Source organism: Schistocerca nitens, chromosome 2, assembly GCF_023898315.1.
Source record: "Schistocerca nitens isolate TAMUIC-IGC-003100 chromosome 2, iqSchNite1.1, whole genome shotgun sequence".
Classification (NCBI taxonomy): domain Eukaryota; kingdom Metazoa; phylum Arthropoda; class Insecta; order Orthoptera; family Acrididae; genus Schistocerca; species Schistocerca nitens.
The window spans coordinates 370,380,599-370,393,125 of NC_064615.1; the positions used below are offsets into that span (position 1 = coordinate 370,380,599).

General features: G+C 42.6%; 1 protein-coding gene across 2 annotated transcripts in view; it reads right to left on the reverse strand.

Annotated features, from left to right (window-relative positions):
* The window catches only part of LOC126236196 (SUN domain-containing protein 2-like), a 436,500-nt gene that overhangs the window by 321,427 nt on the left and 102,546 nt on the right, over nt 1-12,527 (reverse strand). The gene's annotated exons all lie outside the window — the stretch shown is intronic.

A 12,527-nucleotide genomic window follows, 5' to 3' on the forward strand; every position in this document is an offset into this window, starting at 1 on the left:
ACTGTACTAGTGCCGACATTGTGCATGCTCTGTTGCCTGTGTCTATGTGCCTGTGGTTCTGTCAGTGTGATCATGTGATGTATCTGACCCCAGGAATGTGTCAATAAAGTTTCCCCTTCCTGGGACAATGAATTCACGGTGTTCTTATTTCAATTTCCAGGAGTGTATATATATATATATATATATATATATATATATATATATATATATACTCCTGGAAATTGAAATAAGAACACCGTGAATTCATTGACACATTCCTGGGGTCAGATACATCACATGATCACACTGACAGAACCACAGGCACATAGACACAGGCAACAGAGCATGCACAATGTCGGCACTAGTACAGTGTATATCCACCTTTCGCAGCAATGCAGGCTGCTATTCTCCCATGGAGACGATCGTAGAGATGCTGGATGTAGTCCTGTGGAACGGCTTGCCATGCCATTTCCACCTGGCGCCTCAGTTGGACCAGCGTTCGTGTTGGACGTGCAGACCGCGTGAGACGACGCTTCATCCAGTCCCAAACATGCTCAATGGGGGACAGATCCGGAGATCTTGCTGGCCAGGGTAGTTGACTTGCACCTTCTAGAGCACGTTGGGTGGCACGGGATACATGCGGACGTGCATTGCCCTGTTGGAACAGCACGTTCCCTTGCCGGTCTAGGAATGGTAGAACGATGGGTTCGATGACGGTTCGGATGTACCGTGCACTATTCAGTGTCCCCTCGACGATCACCAGTGGTGTACGGCCAGTGTAGGAGATCGCTCCCCACACCATGATGCCGGGTGTTGGCCCTGTGTGCCTCGGTCGTATGCAGTCCTGATTGTGGCGCTCACCTGCACGGCGCCAAACACGCATACGACCATCATTGGCACCAAGGCAGAAGCGACTCTCATCGCTGAAGACGACACGTCTCCATTCGTCCCTCCATTCACGCCTGTCGCGACACCACTGGAGGCGGGCTGCACGATGTTGGGGCGTGAGCGGAAGACGGCCTAACGGTGTGCGGGACCGTAGCCCAGCTTCATGGAGACGGTTGCGAATGGTCCTCGCCGATACCCCAGGAGCAACAGTGTCCCTAATTTGCTGGGAAGTGGCGGTGCGGTCCCAGGTCGACGGGCACGTGCACCTTCCGCCGACCACTGGCGACAACATCGATGTACTGTGGAGACCTCACGCCCCACGTGTTGAGCAATTCGGCGGTACGTCCACCCGGCCTCCCGCATGCCCACTATACGCCCTCGCTCAAAGTCCGTCAACTGCACATACGGTTCACGTCCACGCTGTCGCGGCATGCTACCAGTGTTAAAGACTGCGATGGAGCTCCGTATGCCACGGCAAACTGGCTGACACTGACGGCGGCGGTGCACAAATGCTGCGCAGCTAGCGCCATTCGACGGCCAACATCGCGGTTCCTGGTGTGTCCGCTGTGCCGCGCGTGTAATCATTGCTTGTACAGCCCTCTCGCAGTGTCCGGAGCAAGTATGGTGGGTCTGACACACCGGTGTCAATGTGTTCTTTTTCCCATTTCCAGGAGTGTATAATGCATTGTCTCGAGTGAGAATGAAGACAATTATAATAAAATTTATGTCTTGCGTCGTATTGTTTCATTTTCCCTTCCATAACTGTTCTAATATATAAAAATGTCAATGCCTCATTCACGTATGTGTGTGTGTGTGTGTGTGTGTGTGTGTGTGTGGTTTCAACAACATAAAACAGCAGTTGGTTTTATTTTGCATTTTGAAGTTTTGCAGAACAGTAATTGAAGTAAAGCTCATCTTCGGCAACTATGCATTTCTAATTTGTTGATTGCATTGCAAAAGTGAATACAAGTTTCTGCTGTTTATGAGCAGCATGCTTTTTACTCGTCCTCATATAAGTACAAATATTACAGTAAATGCTTGTGGTGACAACTGAGGTTCATCACAGAACTTATGCATCATGCAGCACTAAATAGGTTTCACCACGTACCTTGCATGATGGATAGCTCCTGGAGCACGAAATTCTGCTTACACAAGAGAGATATCAATTAATTATGAAAATTTAATACGACTCCATCTGAACCAGTGTGCTCTCTAAGTATACAGAAGAAAATCGAGGTATCGAAACTCAGCAAAGTCAAACATTTTGAATTTTTTTACGGTTTGATGTAGTTGGACCTGTGTTGTTACAGATCATCTTTTCCTAAGTAATGTCTGCAAGGTAAGTACGAGAGATTTTTTTCAAAAAGTCTTCAGTCACAACACGTACACATTTAATATTTTGGATATTTAATGTTGTTCCATCAAAAAGTAATGCATAAGACACGACTGAAAACACCATTCAGCAAGAATTTTGTTGTCAACTTTTGCCTGTTCCTTTCCAAAGCAATTTCGACACCTGAAAAACGCATTAAATTACGAGTACTGAAAGACGAGTTTTTGGCTTTGGAATAAGAGGTTCAAACTGATGTAGGCTGTGGTAGTCATGCTGATATGAAGTGTCTTCACTAGATAGATTAGCATGAAGAGCTGCATCAAACCAATCCTTGAACTGAAGACTATGGAATGTGGGAAAGTAATACGGAAAGGGCTAAGCAAAACTGTTTTCTTATGACTGGCATAGGAGTCAACGCGATTTAAATACCTGCCAGGTGATAGAAATTAAGGTTTTGCTTGGTTTCCCTGAATCGATTAAAGCTAATCCTGCTGCAATGTTTCCTTTGAAAAGTACACCACACATCTGGTTTCCTTTTCATCCTGCTACATCTGACCTTATCACTGACAAGATGTAAAACCATTATCTGCCTTTTGTTCTGTTCGATGTACCAGAGATTTGCAGGTGGATTTGTGGCGCAGACCCTACAATACTTAGACAACTTTTCAGTTTGCTCAGGAACCAAAAATATGAATAGTGTATTAGAAGGAATTTTGAGTGTGTGTGTGTGTGTGTGTGTGTGTGTGTGTGTGTGTGTGTGTGTGTGTGTGTGTGTAACAGTTTTAGACAGTTTAGAGCAAGACTAATTTTCAGTTAGTGTAGGATTTCAATTGTTAGCGTGTTATACACGAAAGAATCCAACAAAAATAGCCAAGAACACTTAAGAAACTCATTGAACCTACTTATTGATTGAACACCTTACGAATAATTTACGGTGATTTAAATTCTTCAGTTTTTTTTAAATATTTTAAGCCAACTTCAAGTCTCGTCACGCTGCATGTAGTTCTAATGTATTGGTGGTAAGGGTGGTACTCATCGTAATGCAAGCTACCAAGTCCTATTTTTTTTTTACTTTTTCTCTGTGGATTTCTCTGCTCTCCTTGAGGAGAAATTTCTGTGAAGTAGCGTAAGTAAGGTGACCAGTGAACGTCAACAGACAGTTGATCCATTGGTTAGCATATTTAGACTCAGATGATGTAATAACTGACTATAATGTGCCCCAACTCCAGAGAACTGAAAGATCATACTCGGTAGCAAATAAAAAAGAAAACAAAGGTGACATGACACCTGGAAGTCAATTCAGGAAGAAAGCAGGTCTCAACAATGTACTGTCAATTACACAGCACCATATATTTACCAAGTGTATTTCCACATTATCAAGCAAACATTGCTCACACTATTAATATGAGGAATGCATATTGTTGATACTGTCACAAATGGAACTAATTTCACCAGTAAAGCATGTGAATGGAATTAGCCACCTCCAGCAGGGTTTACATCATCGATAGTTGATCAATCTCTCCTGAACTCACACGGAAGACAACTAAAGAATTGCACTGCTTCTAAAATCCAGACAAATTAGTATTTTATCATCAGCTACAAGGTCTTCCCCTTGCAAATATAGTGGACACGGCGAGATTGCTTCGCGTATCTACCTCGACCAGTCACAAAAGGTGATACTGTATACGTCTTCATGGCAATGTTGGCAACAGTGAGCTTGTTATGGTGAATGTTGTTGATGGCCTTGTTTTTAATATTTGTAAAGTGAATGCACCACAAATGTGTGTTCATTTTGTGCATGGCCACGTTCTGTGACATTATGAAAATATAAATTTGGTTTTCTCTATCATCGTGGATACTATGCCACTTTTCGTTCTGATAAGAAGAGCCGTTTGTTATTTGGCACCGAGTTTGTTTTACTCCGTAATTCTGAGGTCCTGCTGTCATCATAGTCCAGGGCTTAACAACTGGCCGGTTTTGAGTGCGAGTACTCGCGTCTGCTCAGGCACGTGCTCGCGAGCAGCTGCAAGGTCACGGAGTAGGGAGGGAGGGGAAATGCGCGCGCACGTTTGAATGTCATCTCGCGTTCTTAGCACATTTAACTAGCTATCTGAATGCTTCGAACATTTCACTACAAGGTAAAGATCTGCTGATTACTCATTTCATAGATCGAATACGAGCTTTTAAAATTAAATTGACACTTTGGGTGAGTCAGCTGGAAACAGGAAACCTAGCTCATTTTCCTAAATTATCATCCATGCAAGATGTCACAAAGACTGTGGACGTTCTTCACGTAGTTTAGTTGATCAGCGCTTTCAAGATTTGACACCACTAGACTGTGATTTTGATCTGTTCTCCTCTCTATATTCACCGAATATTGAAGAGATTCGTCCTGAGCTGCAGCAAGAAATTATTGACCTGTAGTGTGACAAAGAATACAGAGACAAATTTCAGAACAAGAAAAACATTTTGGAATTCTACAGATACTTCCCTCAGGATAGATTTCCTCGTTTGCACAAACTGGCGGCTACAATAATATCAATGTTCAGTTCCACGTATGTTTGTTAACAACTGTTCCCTGCAATGAAATGTAACAAGATGCGCCTGAGACACGCATTTTCTGATCGAAATTTAAACTGCACACTGCGCCTACAATGCACAAGAACAATTACTCCGAACATAGACGCAATTTTAAAGGGCAAAAAGTACAAGATATCCGAGAATCTCACACTTCAGTGACACCTTTTATTGTGTAACAGTTCACAAATTAATGCGAATGTAGAGGCATACACTAAGCTAATAAAATTATGTGGCACGTGTACATTCTCCTTTATTTGTTTCACTTGTCACAGTAATAATTCGTGAGTGATATCCCTGCAGGTGGCCGCGGATTTACATTGACTGGCGGCAGCTGTTGTGTGCCCCACGTGACTTTCCCCACTCTCCTCTCTGGTCCGGTAGTGGGGGTAGCGTGCTCGCGTTGCTCCGTGCTCGCGCCTTGCTGCTCACAGCTTGCTCCGCGAGCACGTATGTTGTGAAGCCCTATCATAGTCGTTACTTGAAACAGTGATGATTCTGTTGGCATTTCAAAGGAATGAGCTCTTTATGCACAATCTCAGATGTAGATTTTTCAGCTTAAAAGCAGTATTTAATGTTGTTCTTGATAAAAGACCAAATACGTTCAGCGGCGTTGAATTCACAGTGTGCCACAGCACTCCAAAAAAGGAATCGTTTTACCCGAGGTGCGATCTCGTATTTTATTGTAGACCAATAAATTCATGTGATATATGGCATTAGATGAATGCTCTAAGTCGCTTCTAACAATCACAGGTTTATCAGGTAACTTTTCAAGAAATCTCTTGAACCTAATGTCTAGCTGCTGTTGGGCTGCTTTATTACATAGAAGTACGGATTTCCTCATTATGACCCCTAAGCAAACTCGCCCAGTACAAACTTCTATTGTCTACAAGAACTCTTTGGCTTGGCTCTGAGCACTATGGGACTTAACATCTGAGGTCATCAGTCCTCTAGAAGTCAGAACTACTTAAACCTAACTAGCCTAAAGACATCACACACATCCATGCCCGAGGCAGGATTCAAAGCTGCGACCGCAGCAGTCGCGCGGTTCCGGACTGAAGCGCCTACCACCGCTTGGCCACCGCGGCAGGCCAAGAACTCTTTATCTGGATATTCACTTGAAATTCGGTTCTGTACTTCTGCTAATACTAAGAAAATCAGCAGTTCTCTTTGTTGCTGTGAAATGGAACTGCTTGGATCCTGTTCTTTTTCGCCTAATAATAAGAACGCGTCCTGATAATCTCGGATCTCTCTCAGTACTGTACGTGATGCATATTCTCACGCAAGTACAAAGAAACAAACTGTAAGATGCCTATTTCACACGAGTACAAAACAACAAATGGCAGTATGTCTTGTCTGAAGTGAAACATCGACATAACCAAAAATGAGAAGTACTGGCTGACAGTACATCCATGTGCACGTGACCACGAGGACGCAAAAACAAATCAACTAAATACTTAAGTTAGCTCTTTACGCAGTATTATGTGTATAAAAAAACATATATTTAAGGAAACAGCAGAGTTTGCATTTCAACTTTCGTCTTATTCATACGTTTCACCATAGGGTGAAATGCAGCAATCTACAATAATTATAATTATTATGATGGAAAAACTACAACCGCGAAAGCATCAAAATTCCACCAGTAAATATAAAATTGTTAAATCTATAAACTGGGTACAGCACTTTTCGAAAATATGGCCTGGCCTTCGTGGCCCTTCAAAGTTTGCAGTTGCACCCCCCCCCCCCCTTTAAAGAAGAAAAAAAACATTTTTTATGTTCATTATACAGGGTGTTTATAAATGAATATCGGGGTTTTAACGCTTTATAATATTTATTACATTAAACTTACAGTTATAAATGATATGTGGAATGGAAGAGCAACTTTCACTAGAGCAATGGCTCCTCCCCCAGTTGGAAGAAGATGAGCCAGAAAACTTCATTTTCCAGCAAGATGGCGCGCCACCACACTGGCATAGCGAAGTACGCGACTGGTGTAACTTCACTGTACCCAAGTGCTGGATAGGCCGCAAGGGGTCCAATGACAGGGCTTGCTTTGCATGGCCTCCACGTTCACCCGATCTAACGCCATGCGATTTTTTCCTTTTGAGGCTTCATCAAGGTTCGTGTGTAAGTGCCTCCGCTACCAGCAGACCTCCCTGAATTAAGAAAGCGGATTGAAGCAGCTGTTGCTACAATCACTGAAGACACACTTATCAACGTTTGGGAAGAACTCGGCTATAGACTTGATGTGTACCATGTGACAAATGGTGCTCACATTGAACATTTATAAGGTTCTTGGTAAAACTGTTTCAGTTGCTCTTTCATTTGACATTTCATTTACAGCTGTAAATTTAATAATAAATATTATAAGGCGTTACAACCCCAATATTCATTTATAAACACCCTATACAATGGAGTCTAAAGTAGCGTTCAGTGCCACGAATCAATTATTCTGAAATGGATAACAGTCAGGAGCCAGCTTGCAATTCAAACTTCATTTGGTATTGTCTGCGGCTCATGACCTATCACCTAATCCCCTTAGGGTATTTTACAGCGGTTTATCAGGAGAAGTAAAATTCCTTTTAATTTTATCAAGGCGTGAGAACAATTTTTCGATTCGTGGGAGAAACCATTTTAATCCCTCCCTACCACCTTGAAATCAAAGACTGTGCATGATGTTGTTGTTGTTTTCAGTCCTGAGACTGGTCTGATGCAGCCATCCATGCTACTCTATTCTGTGCAAGCTTCTTCATCTCCCAGTACCTACTGCAGTCTACATCCTTCTGAATCTGCTTAGTGTATTCATTTCTTGGTCTCCCTCTGCGATTTTTACCCTCCACGCTGTTCAGAACATGTCCTACCAACCGATCCCTTCTTCTAATCAAGTTGTGCCACAAACTCCTCTTCTCCCCAATTCTATTCAATACCTCTTCATTAGTTATGTGATCTACCCATCTAATCTTCAGCATTCTTCTGTAGCACCACATTTCGAAAGCTTCTATTCTCTTCTTGTCTAAACTATTTATCGTCCATGTTTCACTTCCATACATGGCTACACTCCATACAAATACTTTCAGAAACGACTTCCTGACACTTAAATCAATACTCGTTGTTAACAAATTTCTCTTCTTCAGAAACGCTTTCCTTGCCATTGCCAGTCTACATTTTATGTCCTCTCTACTCGACCATCATCAGTTATTTTGCTTCCCAAATAGCAAAACTCCGTTACTACTTTAAGTGTCTCATTTCCTAATCTAATTCCCTCACCATCACCCGAATTAATTCGGCTACATTCCATTATCCTCGTTTTGCTTTTGTTGATGTTCATCTTATATCCTTTCAAGACACTATCCATTCCGTTCAACTGCTCTTCCAAGTCCTTTGCTGTCTCTGACAGAATTACAATGTCATCGGCGAACTTCAAAGTTTTTATTTCTGCTCCATGGATTTTAATACCTACTCCGAATTTTTCTTTTGTTTCCTTTACTGCTTGCTCAATATAGAGATTGAATAACATCGGGAATAGGTTGCAACCCTGTCTCACTCCCTTCCTAACCACTGCTTCCCTTTCATGTCCCTCTACTCTTATAACTGCCATCTAGTTTCTGTACAAATTGTAAATAGCCTGTATTTTACCCCTGCCACCTTCAGAATTTGAAAGAGAGTATTCCAGTCAACATTGTCGAAAGCTTTCTCTAAGTCTACAAATGCTAGAAACGTAGGTTTGCCTTTCCTTAATCTATTTTCTAAGATAAGTCGGAGGGTCAGTATTGCCTCACGTGTTCCAACATTTCTGCGGAATCCAAACTGATCTTCCCAGAGGTCGGCTTCTACCAATTTTTCCATTCGTCTGTAAAGAATTGGCGTTAGTATTTTGCAGCAGTTACTTATTAAACTGATAGTTCGGTAATTTTCACATCTGTCAACACCTGCTTTCTTTGGGATTGGAATTATTATATTCTTCTTGAAGTCTGAGGGTATTTCGCCTGTCTCATACATCTTGCTCATCAGATGGTAGAGTTTTCTCAGGACTGGCTCTCCCAAGACTGTCAGTAGTTCTAATGGAATGTCGTCTACTCCTGGGGCCTTGTTTCGACTCAGGTCTTTCAGTTCTCTGTCAAACTCTTCACGCAGTATCATATCTCCCATGTCATCTTCATGTACATCCTCTTCCATTTCCACGATACTGTCCACAAGTACATCGCCCTTGTACAGACCCTCTATATACTCCTTGCACCTTTCTGCTTTCCCTTCTTTGCTTAGAACTGGGTTTCCATCTGAGCTCTTGTTATTCATAAAAGTGGTTCTCTTTTCTCCAAAGGTCTCTTTAATTTTCCTGTAGGCAGTATGTATCTTACCCCTAGTGAGATAAGCCTCTATATCCTTACATTTGTCCACTAACCATCCCTGCTTAGCCATTTTGCACTTCCTGTCGATCTCATTTTAGAGACGTTTGTATTCCTTTTGCCTTCTTCATTTACTGCATTTTTATATTTTCTCCTTTCATCAATTAAATGTAATATTTCTTCCGTTACACAACTATATCTACAAGCCCTTGTCTTTTTACCTACTTGATTCTCTGCTGCCTTCACTACTTCATCCCTCAGAGCTACCAATTCTTCTTCTATTGTACTTCTTTCCCCCACTCCTATCAATTGTTCTTTTATGCTCTCCCTGAAACTCTCTACAACCTCTGGTTTAGTCAGTTTATCCAGGTCCCATCTCCTCAAATTCCCACCTTTTTGCAGTTTCTTCAGTTTTAATCTACAGCTCATACCCAATGGATTGTGGTCAGAGTCCACATCTGCCCCTGGAAATCTCTTACAATTTAAAACCTGGTTCCTAAATCTCTGTGTTACCATTATATAATCTATCTGAAGCCTTCTAGTATCTCCAGGGTTCTTTCATGTACACAACCTTCTTTCATGATTCTTGAACCAAGTGTTAGCTATGATTAAGTTATGCTCTGTGCAAAATTCTACTAGGCAGCTTCCTCTTTTAGTTCTTAGCCGTAATCCATATTCTCCTACTATGTTTCCTTCTCTTCCTTTTCCTACTGTTGAATTCCAGTCACCCATGACTATTAAATTTTCGTCTCCCTTTACTACCTGAATTTCTTTTATCTCATCATACATTTCATCACATCTGTGCATGATGTCTGTAATTATATTTTGCTGAAAATCGCAAAGTAAAAAACTTGGAGTAAATAGGAGCTCTTTTTATTAGAACCAAAAGTGACTTAGGAACCACGATTATAAAAGAAAGCAAACATATATTTTTATAAAGTCACAGAACATGGCCATGCACAGAATGAACATATCTTTGGAGCGGTAACTTTGCGAATATTAAAAACAAGCTCACTCCTGTTCGACGAGATTTTGGTATTGCAGCCGGCTGCAATTCCGAAATCTATTCGAACATTTAATTCGCTGGGAAAATTTTAAGTTTCACAAGTTCACAAGTAACTACCATTGTATTGTATCGAACTGGGGACCTAGAAACAACGTAGAGGCTTAGTTCCAGCCGTAGCTCTCAGTGGTTCACAACCCCACAACAGGCTACAGCAGTCCACCCACCCCACTGCTGCCCCACAGCGAACTCAGTGTGATTGTGCGGTTCGGCCCCCAGTGGAACCCTTTCGCCTGGCGGATTCGTGCCAGTGACCGGCACGCCAGCCCACTCGGAAAGCAGTGCTAACCGGGCGGGCAGGAAATACCATAATGTTGAACTCACTATAGTAGAGACAGCGAAAGAAGTTGCTTAACAGCTGGCTGGCAGCGCTGTTACCAGAATTTAGCTGCGAAGAGCTGCTGCAGGTGAAAACCACTCTGGTCTGCTGTGGTACGCCAACAATGGGGCATTGTCAGGGAGACTTATACGGTATCACTTTTCGTCACTGGTCGAGGTAGATAACCGAAGCAATCTGGCCAAGCCCGCTGCAACTGTCATGAACCTCCTTTCGCCATGTCTATTGAAGTCGCAAAAGTCAGTTCCTCAGTTGCCTTCCGTGTGAGTTCAGGAGAGATCATTCTACTGTCGATAATGTAACCATAGCACATTATATAGTCTGGGAGACGAGTCTTTGGTATTGACAGCTCGGTAGCGTCTTTCCGTTGCCTAGCGACCGCAGGCAGGCAGCCAATGACGGCCTGACTTTGAGGGGGTAGCAAGGGCCACGTTGCCGCTCTGAAACCCGGTCGCGCGCGCTTATGAAACTTACCAGTGTCTCGCGTGCAGGCGGTGCGGTCGTTCGTCGTTTGTCTGAAGTTGAATTCGCAGTTTATTTCGTTTTTGTTGTTTTTAGTGTTTCTTTGTTTATGTTTCGTTGTAAACAATATCTAGTGCGGCGGGTAGTACCAGCCCAACACAAGAAGTGAAACGGAGGAAGAAAAGTGTGCTACACACCCAGGCCCGTGAATTCGTGTGCTCTGTGAGGGATTACTTTGAGAAAGAAAAGGACAAAGGTGGGCCCTTAATTCCTGTTGTTCAGGTTGTGAAGAGAACTGCAACAGCATTGAAAATAAGTAAGAACACTGTTGTAAAGATAGGGAAAGAACAGTATAGTGTAGATTGTGACGAGAGTGGCACAACAAAGCTGCACACACCAGGAAAGAAGCGACCGAGAAATAAGCAGGTGACAGCTTTGGACGATTTTCAGAAAGACGCTATTCGTCGTCATATATACAGCTATTATAAGAGAAGTGAACATCCCACTCTATCTAAATTACTGGTGTCCCTTCAGAAAGACGATCTTTTTAAAGGGAGCAAATTTTCATTGCGTACAGTGTTGAAAGACATAGGCTTCAGCTATTCACTGTTTAACGGACGCAAAATATTAATGGAAAGGACAGACGTAGTTGCATGGCGGTGCAGATTTCTGCGCAGGATCATGGGTGTGGAATTCGAAAGTATAGTGTGGTTAGATGAAACTTGGGTCAATGCCAGCCATTCTTTACGTAGAGGCTGGAATGATGGAACGCCCGAGGGGACAATGGCAGTGCCTGTTGGCAAAGGAGGGCGTGTTATTGTCTTACATGCAGGAACATCGAAAGGTTTTGTGCCAAACTGCTTGAAAATGTTTCGGTCAAAAAAGACGGGAGATTACCATGAAGAAATTAACAGTGTAGTATTTCAAGAATGGTTCGAGACATCGCTTATGACGAATCTGACAAGTCCATCAGTGATTGTTATGGACAATGCGCCTTATCATTCCGTTGTTCACGATAAGGCACCAACCTTGGCAACAAAAAAAGACGATATCATTCAGTGGTTGAAACGGCGAAAAGTAGATTTCAGAGAAGATTTAAGGAAGGCGGGACTGCTCGAAATTGTGGCACAAAAGAAACCCCAATTTCCAACATATGTAATTGACGATATTGCTAAAAGGCACGGGCATGAAATCGTTCGGCTTCCTCCATACCACTGTCACTTCAATGCAATTGAAGGAGTGTGGGCGCAGATAAAAAATTACATTGCTGCAAACAATAAAAAATTCACGATCTCTGAAGTGGAAACTCTCCTTCCAGCACCTATCAATAAAGTGACAAGCGAGACGTGGGCTAAAATTGTAAACAGCACTGCAAATGCCATCAGAGAGGCGGCCAAAACCGAAGGGGTTGTGGAAGAATGCATCGAAAATTTAATTATACATCTGGGAGAGAGCAGTGATAGTTCGAGTAGTGCTGAGGAAGACAATGTCAAATCAGATTCTGACAGTGATGTGAGTGGTGTTTTTCCATTACAGTAACTA